This window comes from Microtus pennsylvanicus, chromosome 5, assembly GCF_037038515.1.
Source record: "Microtus pennsylvanicus isolate mMicPen1 chromosome 5, mMicPen1.hap1, whole genome shotgun sequence".
Taxonomy (NCBI): domain Eukaryota; kingdom Metazoa; phylum Chordata; class Mammalia; order Rodentia; family Cricetidae; genus Microtus; species Microtus pennsylvanicus.
Window position 1 is genome coordinate 93,863,152 of NC_134583.1, and position 17,448 is coordinate 93,880,599.

A 17,448-nucleotide genomic window follows, 5' to 3' on the forward strand; every position below is an offset into this window, starting at 1 on the left:
AATAGCCAACTATAATTGTACTGCCAAAACGACTTTCTAGACCAGCTGTTCTTAATTTATGGGTCAACCCCTTTGGGGTTGAATATCAGATATCCTGCATATCAGACATTTACATTATGATTCAGAGCAGTAGTATTATTAGAGTTACAAAGTAATATTCTGGTTGGGAGTCACAACATGAGAAACTGTGTTAAAGGGTCACAGCATTAGGAAGGTTGAAAACCACTGAATTCTAGATCATCCAGCTGGTAAGGGCTGAAACTGGGATTTGAGTCCTAGCTGGAAGATACTTCCTGATCCTAGATCTGAGCTTTGTGTAGAAGCAGCTGGGAAGCTACACAGCTTGAAGGCAACATCTGCAGCCTTCCTGATTGGGTTTTAATGACTTCACTTTCAGCAGGCAGATTAAGCAGTTGCCTCTTGGAAATGTCCAAAAAGGGAATTGGGTTTGCGGTAAAGATTTGAATCACAAGGATGGGTGTAGTGATGTGGATCTGGATCCTGGGAAGGAGACGCAAATGGCGTTCCTTACTTCCATTCTGTCGGTGTTGTGGAAAACTCAGGTCAAAAGTGGGTTGTTCCTTCTGGGATTTACTGCATTCACGTCTGAGCTGCGCAAATGCAGAACAAATGCAGAAACTGTCTTGTTCACCACAGAACCCAGCATAGGGCGTAGCAGGCAACCAAGAATTATCTGACTGTGAAATGACAAGACTATGATGAAACCGAGCTCAAAGGTGATATTCCAAGAACCCCTTCAAACAGACGTGAGAAGTGAAGTCTGTTTCCAGAGGCCTGTTTCTAAACACACTGTCACTCATTTTATCAGCCAAACCTTATTGTTCTGGTACAGCTCCGCTCCTAGTGGGATACTTGCAGCGGTGTGTTCTAGAAAGAAGCAGCTAGGGCGATGGCTTTGAGTAGGGCTTGTACGTCACAGGATGGGGGCAGAGCTTTTTAAGTGGGTGTTTTTCAAGCAAACATGAATGAAAAGAGAACAGCTACACAAAAGAAGCCTTTGAGAACTTCAGGAAGTGGTGGTGCAAGCCTGTAATCCCTGTGCCTGGGATGCCGAAACAAGAGGATCCCTGTTTGAATTCAAGGCTAGCCTGGGCTGTTGTCAGAGATTTCTCTCCCGCCCAATCCGGCAGCTGTTCAGTCCCAAAGAAACACACAGAGGCTTACATTAATCATAAACTGGTTGACCTATTAGCTCAAGCTTCTTATTAACTCTTTTAACTCTTACATTGTACATTAACCCATAATTCTTGTCTGTGTCAGCCACGTGCCTTGGTACCTTTTATCAGTGAGGCATTCTCATCTTGCTTCCTCTGTGTCTGGGTGACAACTATAGACTGACCCTTTTCTCTTCCCAGAATTCTCCTGTTCTGGTTGCCCCGCCTATACTTCCTGCCTGGCCACTGGCCAATCAGCGTTTTATTAAAGCAATATAAGTGACAGATCTTTACAGAGTAGAAGACCATTGTCCTGCAGCACTGGGCTACAGAATAAGAGCCTGTATTAAAAAAAAAAAGTTGAAGAAATGGGGCTGGAGAGATGGCTCAGTGGTTAAGAGCACTTGATGTAGAAGGATGGCTGGGTGGTTAAGAACACTGACTGGTCTTGAAGAGGCCCAGGGTTTAGTTCCTAGCACCCACATACTAGCTTACAACCATCTATAACTCCAGTTCCCAAGGATCCAGTGGCCTCTTCTGACCTCTGCAGGCACCAGGCACACAAGTGGTGCACATACATAAGTGCAGGTTAGGCAGTCATACACATAACATGAAATAAGTAAATCTAGAAATAAGACAGGAAACCACTGATGGTCAATATCATTGGAGTAACGGGAGTGAACAGAATAGACCACAAAAGCTGGAGAGGGATCTAGTCTCACTGCATTAGAAAGACAGCACTTCTAAGAGCAAAATGAAAAAAAAAACAAACACCTGATATTCACCATTATTAATCACTATGGCACAGAAATAGAAATAGACCTAAGTGTTATTGCTATTGCTGTAACAGTAGCTGAAGTAGTTAACACCTAAGAAAAAGAGATGGATTTTGGTCCATTTTGTTGAAAGTCCAAGAGCATGGCTCCAGAATTTGCTCGTCTTCGGCCGAGGGCCATGTGCTGCTCCATGAGTGATGGAAAGGCTAGGGGAAGTGAGTGTGCAGAGCTGAGGAACAGAGCAACTGACCCACTGCACAAGCCCTCCTGATAACTAACCCACTTTTATGGCACTTTATTAATTCCTTCATGCGAGTGGAGACCCTATAACCTAATTACCTCTTAAAGGTCCCATAGCCTCTTAATCATCTCACATGGGCAACCGAACTTCAACATAAATTTTACTGGCAAGTCACACCCGCAACATAGCAGGTTCCCTAACGAAACCTCACACCGTTTTCCTTCTGCAAGATGCATACTCTGCACCTTTAAAAGGCAAGGTGACTAGCTAGTCAGTTGTGAAGATGCTTCCGTATAATCTCAGTACTTGAAAGGTGGAGGCAAGAGGCCAGGAGTTCAAGGCCAGCCTAACTACATGAGACCCTCTCTCAAAACAAAACTAAACAAACAAAAAACGTAAAATCATTGAGGAAATAACTGTTTTAAAATATTTACTTTGGGCTGTGAGTCTTTGGGGTAGTTGGGGACGGGGGTTAAATCCAAGGTACGGTCTCCAGCGCCGAGCGCCCGTCGCCATGCCTCAAAAAATTGAGGAAATCAAGGACTTCCTGCTGATGGCCCGGCAGAAGGATGCCAAGTCTGTCAAGATCAAGAAGAACAAGGATAATGTGAAGTTCAAGGTCCGCTGTAGCAGGTACCTTTACACCCTGGTCATCACAGACAAGGAGAAAGCCGAGAAACTGAAACAGTCCCTGCCCCCTGGCTTGGCAGTAAAGGGGCTGAAATGAAGCAGACCTCTGTGTTTAACTATTAAAAACTCTAAAAATTCAAAAAAAATTTACTTTGTGTGTATGTGTGTGTATACATATGTGCGTGTGTGCATGTGTACACGTGTCTACATGAGTGCTGGTACCCATGGCAGCCAGAAGAACTGGAGTTATAGGTGGTTGTGAGCTGACCAAGTGGGTGCTAAGAACTGAATGTGGGTCCTCCAGACAGACCCACAACTGCAAATGCTTTTAACCACTGAGTTCCAAGAGAATAATTTTTATTTTATTTTTTTAAATATTTATTTATTATGTATACAATATTCTGTCTATGTGTATGACTGCAGGCCAGAAGAGGGCACCAGACCTCATTACAGATGGTTGTGAGCAACCATGTGGTTGCTGGGAATTGAACTCAGGACCTTTGGAAGAGCAGGCAATGCTCAACCTCTGAGCCATCTCTCCAGCCCCAATAATTTTTATTTTTGAGAGTACAATTTAATCACAACATCTCTTGCTTCCCTTTCCTCCCTCCAAGCCCTCCTCTATGCCCCTCCCCACTGTCCTTCAAATTCATGGCCTTTCCCTTTTTCACTAATTGTTATTGCATCCATATATGTATTTTTATACAAGTATATATAACCTGTTGAGTCCGTACAATGTTACTGGTATGTTTGCTTTCAGGGCTGACCATTTAGTACTAGACAATTGATTGATGTACTCTTCCCTAAGGAGGACCACCTCTCCCACTGCCAGCTTTCCTCAATAGCCTATAGCTCTTTTTTTAAAAAAATATTTTTATGGTTTATTTAACTTTATTTTGTGTGCATTGGTGTGAAAGTGTGCTGGGAATTGAGCCCTGGTCCCCTGGAAGAGCAGTCAGTGCTCTTAACCACTGAGCATCTCTCCAGCCCTAGCCTATAGTTCTGTGTAGGGTTGATTCCTCATAGATTTCCCCCATCTAGGTTGGCATGTTCATCGGTGCCATTCTTGTTCAGCTCATGCTTGAGCATTCATGTGGGTGAGACTTTACAGGTATAGTGCCTGATGTTACTATAAGACACAATCTCACAGCAAACTCCCTAATCTTTTGGATTTTATACTCTTTCTGCCCCCTCTTCAGCAATAATCGCTGAGCCTTAGGTGTGGGAGTGTTTCGTAAATGTTTCTGTTGGAACTGGTCTCCACAAGTCTGCACTTGGATTGGTTATGTCTTCCTGTAGTCGTCTCCATCTGTTGCAGAGAAGTCCCTTGATGAGTGGTGAAGACTACACTTACTTGTGAATATATGAGCAAATGCTTTTCGATTGTTGTTAGGGATGTTGCCGGGTTAGTGAATTAGTAGCTATAGGTTCTCCTCTAATAACCATGACTTCACTAGCACTGACTAGTCAGCTAGGTTTCCAGTACCAGGCATGGTATCCCTCTTGTTGAACAGGTTTTAAGTCAGGTTAGAGAGCTGTTGGTTACCACTGAGGTGTGTGTGCCACTACTGCACCCATAAAGTTATAATGCCATGCAGGTTTTGATGTGGTTCATAGACATCATAGCTGGGTAGGACTGTTGCTTGCCTCCCTCCTTTGGAAGCTTACATGGAGCCTTCTGGTACCATAAAAGTCCTCTGAGAGGGGGATTTCAGGTCAGTTCCAGCTCAGGTGCCTCTGGCCCTGATATCTTCAGAAGCAGGGATTTATCTTCCACCTCTGGGGGATAACCAAGGGCAATGTCAATAGTTTGTAATGGTTTTGGAGTCTCTTGGACAGTCCTAGTCAACAACTCAAAAGAAGGCTACTCGTGTCTGGCACTGAAGTTTTTGTTAGATGATCTTTGGTTCTTGGGAGAAGTACCATCAGCCCAAATGAGAAAAGTTTCTTAAAACTATATATGAATATCCACACCCAGAATTACATGTATTGTAGGTACTTTTAAGGTAAATACTATTATAATCCTTGTGGCCTTGTCAGATTACCATACTATTATTTTACCCATCTCCCTTCTGGTGTGTTTACCCCTTTTTTCCTTCTCTAAGTAGCCCCCCTTTTCCCATTTCCTCTACCAGATCACTTGTACCCTACTATTACCCTCTTAATTTCCCCTCAATCTCCCTAGCCTGGAAATGGTCTCATTTAACTTTCTTAGTTTCTGTAGTTAACTGCAGACTAGGTATTCACATCTGAAGATTTGGAGTTAGGAGCCTCCAATAAGAGAGAACACGCAACATTTGTATTTCTGGGTCTGGGTTACCTCACTCAATATATTTTCTGAATCAGTTATGTAGAGATGTGTTGCATTTGCGTTGCAGAATAATTGTCTAACTATGTAAAGATGTGTTGCATTTGTTACACCTTGCCTGGTCTAATAAAAAGCTGAATGGCCAGTAGCCAGGCAGTAGAAGGATGGGTGATGCTGGTAGGCCAGAGAATAAGCAGTAGGAGTAAGCAATTAACTTTTAAAACGTAAAGGCAAATAATAAAATAGATATAACTTGGTTCCTTATGCTTTTCTTGAACTTTGGGTCTCCATGTACACATATCCTCTTTCATGAGTTCCGTTCTAGCCCCCCTTTTAAGTGCCAGCTCCTGACCCTCCTTAGCCAACTTCTTTGCTTTTGTGTCCTCTGGTGTTCTGTCCCATTTTCTCCTCAGCTGTTTTTTCCTTTTGTCACTAAGTTAGATGTTCATAATATACCTTTTTTTCTCTTGCCATGTCTTCATTCATTTGCTTTTTTTTTTTAAGATTTATTTATTATGAATACAATGTTCCTCCTGTACACCTCTATGCCAGAAGAGGGCACCAGACCTCATTACAGATGGTTATGAGCCATCATGTAGTTGCTGGGAATTGAACTCAGGACCGGTGTGCTTAACCTCTGAGCCATCTCTCCGAGAGTCAGCCTCTCACTTGCTTATATTTATCTGCCTCCTTTTCTAAGTCTTGAAGGGCCCATCCCTCAAGTTTCATCCAGGCCCCTCCTGTCTGTGCTCTTGCTACATAGATTATCTTCTCTTGCTTTTCAAAAAGAATGGCCTTAGTTTCCTGTTTCTGTCTTCCGTTGTGAGAGCTTCTCTTGTGGGGTCTCTAGTTTAACCTGTGTGTTGTTGTCCTGCAGGAGGCAGACCTCCTCTCCCTTCCTTCACTGTGCAGCCTTTGCTCCTAGATTCTGCTGACTTGGACCTTCAGCCCAGACATGTTTTCCACCAGTTCTTTCTGTTTCCTCTTTTCTCACTTTTTTTTTTTTTTTGTTGTTGTTTAATCTGTCTTGTGAATACCTGTTCTTCCACCAGCCTCTTCATCTCTTTGCTAAATGCTATCTTCACTTTCCAGTCCTCACCCACCTTTTCCCATGGACACAAACCAATTTAGTATTGAATTCCTCATAGCATTCCCTTAATTGCTGGTCTAATTTTTCAGTCACAAAAATCTTGCCTCCCTTTTTCCTTCTTCACTCTTAATAACTTGATTTTCTCTCTTATTCCATTTCTTTTCTCTTCAATGGTTTCTTCTTTCAATTACATTTTTAAAATACTCATTTTCTTCTGATGCTAAAGGTTTATGTAGCTTATTACATCTCTTTTCAGTGTTGATAATAAACTCATGTGTCTTAGCTAGGGTTTTTATTGCTGTGATGAAATACCATAACCAAAAAATCAAGTTGTGGAGGAAAGGGTTTATTTGACTTACACTTCCACAAAATTGTTTACCATAGAATGAAGTCAGGACAGGAACTCAAACAGGGGAGGATCCTGGAGGAAGGAGCTGGTGCAAAGGCTCGCTTGCTCCTCATGGCTTGATCAGCCTGCTTTCTTATAGAACCCAGAACCTCAAGCCCAGTAATGGCCCCCACACACCATGATCTGGGCCCTCCTCCACTGATCACTAATTGAGAACATGTCTTACACCTGGATCTCATGGAGGCCTTTCCTCCACTGAGTCTCCTTCCTCTCTGATGACTCTAGCTTGTGTGAAGTAGAAACACAAAACCAGCCAAGACCCTTGCATGGCATCCTTGATTCTTGCTTACCCAAGACTGTTCAGACGCTTGCAGCCATTGTGCCACATCCAGTCACTTGCCTTCAGAGGATCATTTGACATAATGGAAGTCAAAGGAGTATGTCTAGTAAGTGCGCTGGATTATTTTTAGATGCCTTGGAAGGCTTGGCTCACCAGAGGGTTAGAGTCCATGGCCATCATGCCTGAAGGCATGACAACAGGCAGATAGGCATGGTGCTGGGTCTAGACGGGAGTTTGTATGTTGGAGACAGGGGAGAGGAGGAGAGAGAGAGAGAGAAGCTTTGCTTTTAGATCTCATTTTCTTCATGCTGCCTATGACACAGTTAGAAACAACTGGAGCTCTGACAGCCACCTTGAGGGAAAAAGTAACCTTACCAACAGAAACAATACAGGATGGAGGAAGCTGTCTGTGTCTAAGACTTCAGGGAGTGTGGAGGCCTAAAAGTGTGAGCCTATTTCTACTTTGTCTGAAGGTCAGAGAGTTTGAGGTGCTCAAAATTGTTGACAACAACCAGGGCTACACATCCTGACCTAAGTGGTTAGCTGGTTCTTTTGACATTAAGATGGCCATACAGGTAGATCTACTCCACTCTGACCAATGGTCAGGAAATTCAAGCAGATTTCTGCTCCCTCTTTTGAAATAGGAGATTTGACCTTGTGTGTGACTGCCTTCAGGATATTTGGTCTAGGGTGGGTTCACTGCCTAAAAAACAAAATGCTAATGACTTGATGTCACAAAATATTGAAGCAAGTAACATTCTAGTTGTCCTTTGTATCATGTTGAAGCAGTCTTTTGTTCCCTATTGAGGCCCAAAAATATGGGCCCATTTCTACCCTGTCTGATGATCAGAGAGTTGGAGGTTGCTCAAATGATCGACAAGTGTAGTTGCATGCCCCAACTCAGGATGTAATTGCTTGGTTCTTTTAATGTTAAAATAGCTCATTCAAGTAGGTCCATGTCATCCTGACAGGTGGTCAGGATATGCAAATGTATTTCTGCTCCTTCTTTTGTAATTATGAGGTCACCTGGGGAGTGACTGCCTTCAGTATGTGTGATCTAGAGCAGCTTAGCTACCGAGACAACAGAATGCTAATGATTTGACGTCTCCAAGTGTTACTGTTTGAGTTGTCCTTTGTATCACATTAAGTCTTTTGTTACTCCTCTCCACCCCCCGTTTACACTGGGTATAAAAGCTATGGGAAAATAAACACAGGTGATTTTTAGTACTCACTGGAATGCCCTCCTGGGTCCTTTCTATGGTTTCTGTCCTGTTATTTTTTATGTGGCTTCATATTCTTTACTTTTATTTCTAAATTCCCATGCCCCTAACCTGGCAAGAGGTATTTTTGTTGAGGCTGGTTCTCGACAGTTTCCCCTGTTGTATTGGGTGTAAAAGTGTACAGAAAATTAAATGCAGGTGAATTCTCAATATTCACTGGAAATCCCTCCCATCCCTCACCCCCATACTATCTGATCTACAAAGCCTGGTCTACAAAGCAAATTCCAGGACAGCCAGGACTATTACACAGAGAGACCCTGGCTGGAAAAACCTAAATAAATAAAAGATTTAAAAACCATAGGTAATATATGACATGCCTAGTCATGTCTGTTTGAACTTAGGCTGATGTTCTCAGTGAAAACCATTGGAGCTTTTAGTTGCTGGAACAAAATATCTATTATAAAACAATTTGGGGAGTTATGGAAAGATGGCTCAGTGGTAGGGTTACTTGCTGCTCTTTCAGAAGATAGGTTGTGTTTCCCATTACCCTAATCGTGGAGCTCACAACTCCCTGTAATTCCAGGGGCCTGACACTCTCCCTGGCCTCCCCAGACACTCCTTGCCTGTGGTACACATACAGACCAGCAAGCATCCATGTACACACACTTAAAAAATCGTTGCCAGATGGTGGTGGTGCACACCTTTAGTCCCAGCACTCGGGAGGCAGAGGCAGGTGGATCTCTGTGAGTTCGAGGCCTGCCTGGTCTACAAAGTGAGGTTCAGGACAGCTGGGAATGTTTACAGAGAAACCCTGTCTTGAAAAAACAAAACAATAAAAAAATAACATTAACAACAATAATTTAAGAAATGAAGGCTGATTTTGGTATCATGGGTTCAGCCCTTGCTCACTTGGTTCCATTGCTTCTGATCCCAAGTGTGTTGAGACAAAGCATCAAGGCAAAGAGCATGTGGTAGATGGAGAATTTCCCTTCATGGTAGGTAGAAGGCAGAGGAAGAATGTAGCACAATTAATAAAAACTCAGAGACAAATCTTGGGGTTCAACCTGAAGGTCAGAAAAGCAAAACAGGGGGCTGGAGAGATGGCTCAGTGGTTAAGAGCATCGCCTGCTCTTTCAAAGGTCCTGAGTTCAATTCCCGGCAACCACATGGTGGCTCACAACCATCTGTAATGAGGTCTGGTGCCCTCTTCTGGGCTGCAGACATACACACAGACAAACTATTGTATACATAATAAATAAATATTGAAAAAGAAAAGAAAAGCAAAACAGCCAGCCAGTGGCTCTTACCTCTACCTCAGTCCAAAATGGCAATCCTGTCTCCAGGAATCCTCGGAATGAAACTATGCCTGAGAGCTATAGTAAGAAGGAGGCTGCTTGTTTGTTCCCAGATGCTCAGCCCTGAAATAATCACACAGAAACTGTATTATTTGCAATACTGTTTGGTCAATAGCTTAAGTGTATTTCTGGCTAACTCTTATATCCTAAACTAACCCATCTCCATTAATCTGTGTATCGCCACATGGCTGTGGCTTACCAGGTAAAGTTTTGTCAGGCATCTTTCTCCGGTAGAGCTACATGGCTTCTCTCTGATTCTACCTCCTTTATCCCAGCATTTAGTTTAGTTTTCCCCGCCTAGCTCTACTCTGCTGAGCCACTGGCTGAAATAGATTCTTTATTAACCAATGGTATTCACAGCATACAGAGGGGAATCCCACATCAGAGAGCTGTGTCCTCCTGTCTATAATCCTCTCTAGGGCTAGGATTAAAGGCATGCACTGTTACCTCCCAGTTTCTATAGCAACTAGTGTGACTACTGGGATTAAAGGTGTATGTCACCACTGCCTGGTCTGCAAGACTGTTTTACTATCTGAACTTCAGGAAAGCTTTATTTATTAAAATACAAATAAAATATCATACAGAAGAGTCCAGGAGTAAGGATAGCCCTCCAAATGTCAGCCCCAAAGTCCCATAAATCTACTTCCTCTAACCAGGCCTCATCTCCTGATAGCCCATTCAGTTATGAGTTTCCAAATGATGAGGCTAGAGTCCTGTGATCCCATCACCTCTTAATATGACCACTCACTAGGGACCAAACCTTCTGCATATGAGCCTGTAGGAGAGAGGCTTCAAATATGAACCACAACTTGGGTGAGATATGTTGGGCTCTAATGATCTTGCACAATTAATAATTATAGTTAGCATTTCGTATCCTATATTAAGGCACATTTCCTGTGTTTTATTTAATCCTTCCCCCAAATCCTTAAGAAACAGTTATTAATATGGTGATAAGAAAATTGGCGAGCTATTGTATCAACAGCCCAAGATTGAATTTATTTACTGAAAACAGGACTTAAGCCCAGGTGACCAAGGCCCTGGGACACTGTGACTGAATGAATAAGCAGTAAATGGTGCCTCCTGTGAGGGCACGTGAAGCTCTCCTTATTTAAAAACTATGATTCCCTCACATGGTTAGACACAAAACACACCAAATGTGGTTCTTGCATCTAAAAATCCAAAAGCAGAAGGCCCATTATTTCCCTTGAGACTCTCTCAGATCTGTTCTAACTCCTTCACTCTGCCTCCTCAGTTTCACTGAATTACATCATTCTGTTGCCCAGACTTGAGCGAAAGAGGAAGGCTAGAAAGCTTAGAGATAGCCCTGGCTCCAGGAAAAGTTAGACAGCAAACAAGGAAATTAGACCAATCCCCAGTGTTCACAAAAATAGAATTCATTCCCCAAGCTCTTTCCCGCTCTGATAACAGTACCTGGAACTGGTAGGCATTATGAATCGCTTAGGGGGAGCTGGAATTAATGTCCCTCTGGCAAGCACAAGCAACAATGGGATTACCAGATGCAGCTTCTACCAGGGTCTTTCACGTAGGTTAAGTGAACTAAAAAAGTCTTGACCTAAGAGGGATGTGCTTGTGAAGTATAGGATGCTCTGGAGCCACCACCTAGATGCCCACCTCGGGACTGGGCACTGCCCTCAGGTGGCTGAGGGCTCACAGCTGAGTGAGTGTCTGTTTCTCAGGATTGCATACTCCCTGGACAGTCTTCAGGGAGAAGACTGAGCCTTATCTACTCTGAAGCTTGAACACCTCAGTAAGCTGACTTGGTCTAGCTCATGTCGGGATTGAGGGTCTCTGTTGCCATGGCATTGCTTTCTTTGGTTTCTCGCCCTTCCTGCTGCTTTCATTTCCCACGAAGGAGTGTTTCCCAGTAAAGCATTGGGAGAATTCAGTCTAAAACAAACTCAGATTACTTCATATTCATATTTACAAAGAGACTCCTTAGCTGGGCAGTGTTGGTGCGCACCTTTGATCCCAGCACTCAGGAGGGAGAGGCAGTCTGAGTTCTAGGCCAGCCTGATCTACAGAGCAAGTTCCAGGACAGCCAGAGCTACACAGAGAAACCCTGTCTTGAAAAAAAGGAGAGAGAGAGAGGAGAGAGAGAGAGAGAAAGGGAGACTCCTGCTGTCCCTCAAAACAAGTCAGTTGTTGGAGCATGACGGCACAAGGCAGGTGGAGCTCTGTCAGTTTAAAGCCAGCCTGGTCTGCAGAGCAAGTTCTAGGCCAGCCTGAGATATATGGTGAGTACTTTGAAAACACACACATACCAAAAAAAAACAAAAAAAGCAATCAATCAATAACTAAAACTTAAAAAAAGATTACGTTTCCCAGTAACATGTGTTTTATCGATTAAAACACATTATGAAGTGAGGGTAAAATGGGGCCCAGTGCTCACACTGCATTCCATTAACAAGATTTTCACCACCACAAACATCTGCACCATTGGTAAAATATCACAGGTGAAAGCTGGGCCATAGAGCCAATGCCACCACGCACAACGACAAAATAAGTTTAAAGGTTTGACCTGATAAGTAAGACACGTGTTTCTGTTAAAAGCGTGTATGCTCAGAAGGAAGAAAAATGACCTAGGAAGCAGACAGGGGAGTATCTGAGGGAGAAGGCAGCAGCAGAGCAGAGGAGAGATTAATTAAGAACAAAGGATTTGTGTGGAAATCCTGTAATGGGGACTGCAGTGATAATCAGTAAAGGGCTTTGCTTTGGGAAAAAGCAAACAAAATAAAAACAAAAAAACTCGCTGGTTAATCTGCAGAACCCTTATTCAAAAAGCTGGTTATGATGGCACACACCTGTAATCTCAGTGCTGGGGAGGCAGCAGATCCCCAGAATAGCCAGGTCAGCAAGTTCCAGGCCAATGAGGGACTCCTGTCACTATAAACAAGGTTGACCTCTGGCCTCTACGTGCACACGCATCCATGCATGTACCCACATACACACATGTGCGCACAGACAAAGAAAATGCTGTAATGAAACCTACTTCTCTGTATGTTAACTTAAAAAATAAACTTAAAAAGAAAGAAAAAACCCTGCACACAGATCTTTCTTCTTCATATCCATTTTATTTCTAATTGCTAAAACATGACACATTCCCAGTCAGGCAAGGTGATACACACCTTTAATCCCAGCACTCAGGAGGCAAAGGCATGTGGATCTCTGTGCATTTGAGGCTAGCCTGGTCTACATGGGTTCCAGGACTGCCAGGGATACATAGAAAAACTATCCCAAAAACAAAACAAAACAAAAACCAAACAAACACAGAGGAGGGGTATGTATGTAAAAGGAGTCTTTTTTTTATTTCTGTTTGTTCTTGTTGTTTATTTTTGTTGTTTTGGTTTTTCAAGACAGGGTTTCTCTGTAGCTTTGGAGGCTATCTTGGAACTAGCTCTTGTAGACCAGGCTGGCCTCAAATGCAGATCTGCTTGCCTCTGCTTCTTGAGTGCTGGGTGTGTGCCACCACTGCCCAAGTTGTAAAAGGAGTTTTTGCTTTTAAAAGAAGAAGAAGAAGAAGAAGAAGAAGAAGAAGAAGAAGAAGAAGAAGAAGAAGAAGAAGAAGAAGAAGAAGAAGAAGTCATGAATGCATAAATGTCCAAAGCATTTGTGTTTGGTAGGTATGCTGAAATAGAATAATGGTGAAAATCAAGATTGTAAAGGAATGTTAGAACCTAGCAGAAGAGTTGTTGAATTTCAACCTCCATATCAAGGAAGCCATTGAGAATCCTGGATGTAAACCAGGTGTGATGACACACATCTTTAATCCCAGCCCTCAGGAGGCAGAGGCAGGTTGATCTAGAATTCTGGAGGAAGAACAGACTAGATTAAGAAGATCCGCCCTGGAAACTGTTGTGTGAAATGCACGCTAGAAGAGAGGCTGAAGTCAAACAGACTCATTGAAAGCAAAGAACTCCTGTGCTCAGACCCATAAAGATAAGGGCTGCACAGTGGATGGCCCTAGGAAGGGGAAACAGATAAGATCTCCTGGGTAGGGGCTGGAGAGATGGCTCAGTGGTTAAGAGCATTGCCTGCTCTTCCAAAGGTCCTGAGTTCAATTCCCAGCAACCACATGGTGACTCACAACCATCTGTAATGGCGTCTGGTGCCCTCTTCTGGCCTGAAGGCATACACACAGACAGAGTATTGTATACATAATAAATACATATTTAAAAAAAAGATCTCCTGGGTAAACTGGAGGGAGGAGAGAAGGAGGGTTAGAGCGGAGGAAACAAGATGCTTGGGTTAGGGGAAGGTCAAGTAATGAAAGAGAGATCTTATTAGAGGGAGCCATTATGGGGTTAGGGAAAAACCCAGGAATCCTCAGTTAAAACCCAGGATGACCTCAGCTAAGACTCCTAGCAATAGTGGAGAGGGTGCCTGAACTGACTTTCTCCTGTAATCAGACTGGTAACTACCCTAATTGTCATCATAGAGCCTTCATCCAGTAACTGATGGAAACAGATACAGAGATCCACAGTCAAGCACTGGGCTGAGTCCCTGGAGTCCAGTCAAAGAGCAAGAAGGGTCAAGTCATAATGGGAAAACCCACAGAGCCAGCTGACCTTGTTATGCCCAGATCCGTGAAGTCCCCCCAAAAACCAACTAGGAAACTGAGTCCCGTATGTAAAAGCAAAGAACCTTTATTCTTATACAACTTTGCAAACCCGGACTCTCCGTGTGTCCAACATATCCAAATAATCAGAAAACCTCAGACAACAGTCACTTGCTTTAACTGAATCCCTGTGCACTAAGAAAGAAATCCAGACTTCATAAGAGCCCTTCAGATCTCCGAGTACCATGTTCTGTCTCCACCTGGGTCACTGTCTTTTTCTTCCTCAGACTCTTTCACATGGATGACTGTCTCCATTTTTTCCCTAACAGCTTAAAAGGTGTCTATTCTTCTTTGAAACAAATTACATGTGTTACTCTCTTTCCTAACACCCCAGTTGCCCTCCATAGCTTTTCCTGTGTGTATCGTTATTATAAATCTTTTCTCTGTACAAATACCATGTATGTTCATTTGTGTAGTTGAGTATATGCATTTGACCCTCAGATTCTTTATGCTTCATGTGGAGCCTGTCTGTTTGTAGGTTTGCTCTGGTGTTTCCAACACATGACTGAGATGTCAAGTGGATAGCATATGCACAGTTAAAACCAGGCATAATGCAGGGATGAATGGTACCTTAGCAGGAGGCACCCTGTAGTGGGGGAGATAGGTCTGAAACATAAATCTTTGTAAGACAAGATGCAATAGTTAACCTTTCAAAAAGTATTCTAAATTTATCTTTAATTGTGTGTGTGTGTGTGTGTGTGTGTGTGTGTGTGTGTGTACATGTGAGTGTGATTATGAGTTCCCTTGGAGGCCAGAGGGTTTGGGTCCCTCTGAAGCTGGAGTAACAGGCAGTTGTGAGCTGCCTGATGTAAGAGCAAGAAACAGAATTCTGGTCCTCTGTAAGAATGATACATGATCTTAACCCTGAGTCATCTCACAGCCCCGTAATGATTAATCTTGATTGGATGGATTGACAAAGGAATTAGTGAAGCAGACCTTTTGGGTGCATCATTGTTGGAAGGAGGGCCCACTTGTTTGTCCAAACAACCCGGCTATCTTAGCCCCAAAATAATCACACAGAAATTGTATTAATTAAACCACTGCTTGGCCCATTAGTTCTAGTTTCTTATTGGTTAATTCTTTTTTTTTAATTTTTTTAGATTTTATTTATTTATTATGTATACAACATTTCTTCCATGTATGCCAGCAGGCCAGAAGAAGGCACCAGATTTCATTATAGATGGCTGTGAACCACCATGTGGTTGCTGGGAATTGAACTTAGGACCTCTGGAGCTCTGGAGGAGCAATCAGTGCTCTTAACCTCTGAGCCATCTCTCCAGCCCCTATTAGTTAATTCTTACATCTTAATTTAACTCATTTCTATTAACCTGTGTATTGCCATGTGGCAGTGACTTACCAGGTAAAAATCCCAGTGTCTGTTTCCAGTGAATCCATGGGAACACATCTGTTGGGCGCAAGTTCCAGGAGAGCCAGACCTGTTACACAGAGAAACCCTGTCTTAAACAAACAAACAAACAACAACAACAACAACAAAAATTATGATCTAAAACTAATGTCCCCTTCTTCAATGTGCTTTTCTCTGATGTTTTGACTAACACTTAAGGCAATATCATAGGGAAAGTCTGAGTCTGAAGAAAGGGGAATCAGGGGACACCCTATAAACACGTGCTAATTGTAGGACCCAGCCATGACAAACTCAATGGAGGCCTGAGTCTCCGCAGTTTACTCTGAGGCAATACCTGGTTCCCATAAAAGACCACAAACTGAGACTACCAGGCACCACCTAGGAACAGACCATCCAAAGGAAATTCCTAAGGTTCCAACCCTTGTAGATAGGATCAGCTGCCAGAACATATCCATTACTTTTAACCAGGACACCCCTAGACAAATGTCAGTCAATCAGGGGTCCTGAACCTTAGAAATTCCTTGCCCCCACTCTAACTGAGCTCTGGGCTCTCTGATCACATTGGACACATAAGAGTCCGAGTTTGCAAACTTGCATAAGAATAAAGGCTCTTTGCTTTTACATACAGGACTCAGTCTCCTAGTTGGTTTTGTGGGGACTCTGAGATCTGGGCATAACACTAATCACATTGGCCACTGGAATGGACAGAAAGTCTCTACAAGGGCACCAGGCAGAAACCCAAAGCCCACCTGGAGAAGGTGTGTAGATTGGTTTAATGGGGCGTGGAGACAAAAGCAGGAGAGGAGGCTGGAGGGCAGAGATGACTGACAGAAGGGCCTCATCTGTCAGACTAAAAATTCTGAGCTGTATTCTGGAGGCAGTGTGCAGTGACAACAATAATTCAAATTAGCATTTTTTAAGTCTTGTTTTTTTAAATGTGTAGCCCAGGCTGGCCTTGAACTCATGATCCTCCTGCCTCTGCCTCCTTCAGCAAATCCTACTGGTGTGCACCACCACAACCGGCAAGTCTTTCTCCTTTATGGTTTTTTGAGACAGTTTCTCTGCATAGCTCTGGCTGTCCTGGAACTAGCTCAATAGATCAGACTGGCTTCGAACTCAGAGATTGTCTTGCCTCTGCCTGCCAAGTGCTAAGAAAAAGCCATGTTTCACCCCATGCAGCTGTTCGAAAATCTTTTTGAACAAAAATAAAAACTGTAGCACAACGGACAGTGATATATTTCACATGTGAGAAAACCAACCAACGATGCAAGACCCACTCCATTTTTGCTATATTTGCTTTTTTCGTAAGCACATAGGTATGTACATTGACATGTGTGCAGATTCTAGAGTACACTCCCCTGTGATGATTTACATACACTGAGTGCCTGCCTGCCGAATGGCTCCTTTCTTGAAGGCTTGGTTCCCCCATGTGGTGGATTCAAACGCTGGGAGGTGATTGATTCATAAGGGCTTTGAACTAATCAATAGACAAATCTATTTAAAAAAAATTATGTACACTTGTGTGTGCCTGAGAATATGTATGTGCACTGTACACATAGTGTGTACAGGGGCCTAAGGAGGTCAAAAGAAGCACCAACTCCCCTAGAACTGGAGTTACAGACAGGTGGGAATTATGGGTGCTAGACACTGAGCCTCAGTCCTTTATAGGTATAGTAAGGTGGGGCGGTGGTGGCGCATGCCTTTAATCCCAGCGCTTGGGAAACAGAGGCAGGAGGATCTCTGTGAGTTTAAAGCCAACCTGGTTTACAAAGTGAGTTCCAAGACAGCCTGGACTGTTACATACAGAAATCCTGTCTCAATAAACTAGCGAGAAAGAGAGAGAAATGAGACAGAGAGAGCAGCAAACTCTCTTAGTGCAGAGTCATCTCTCTAAGATTTGGAGGAAGGTAGACCGCTGGGACCTGCCTTTGTTTGCTGTGGGCTAACAAGTAAGGTGCTTTG

At 43.2% G+C, this 17,448-nt stretch overlaps 1 pseudogene; it reads left to right on the forward strand.

The window, feature by feature from the left end:
* Window positions 1-2,636: 2,636 nt before the first annotated feature.
* On the forward strand, window positions 2,637-2,968 carry LOC142851090 (large ribosomal subunit protein eL38 pseudogene; annotated as a pseudogene).
* The last annotated feature ends 14,480 nt before the right edge of the window (window positions 2,969-17,448 follow it).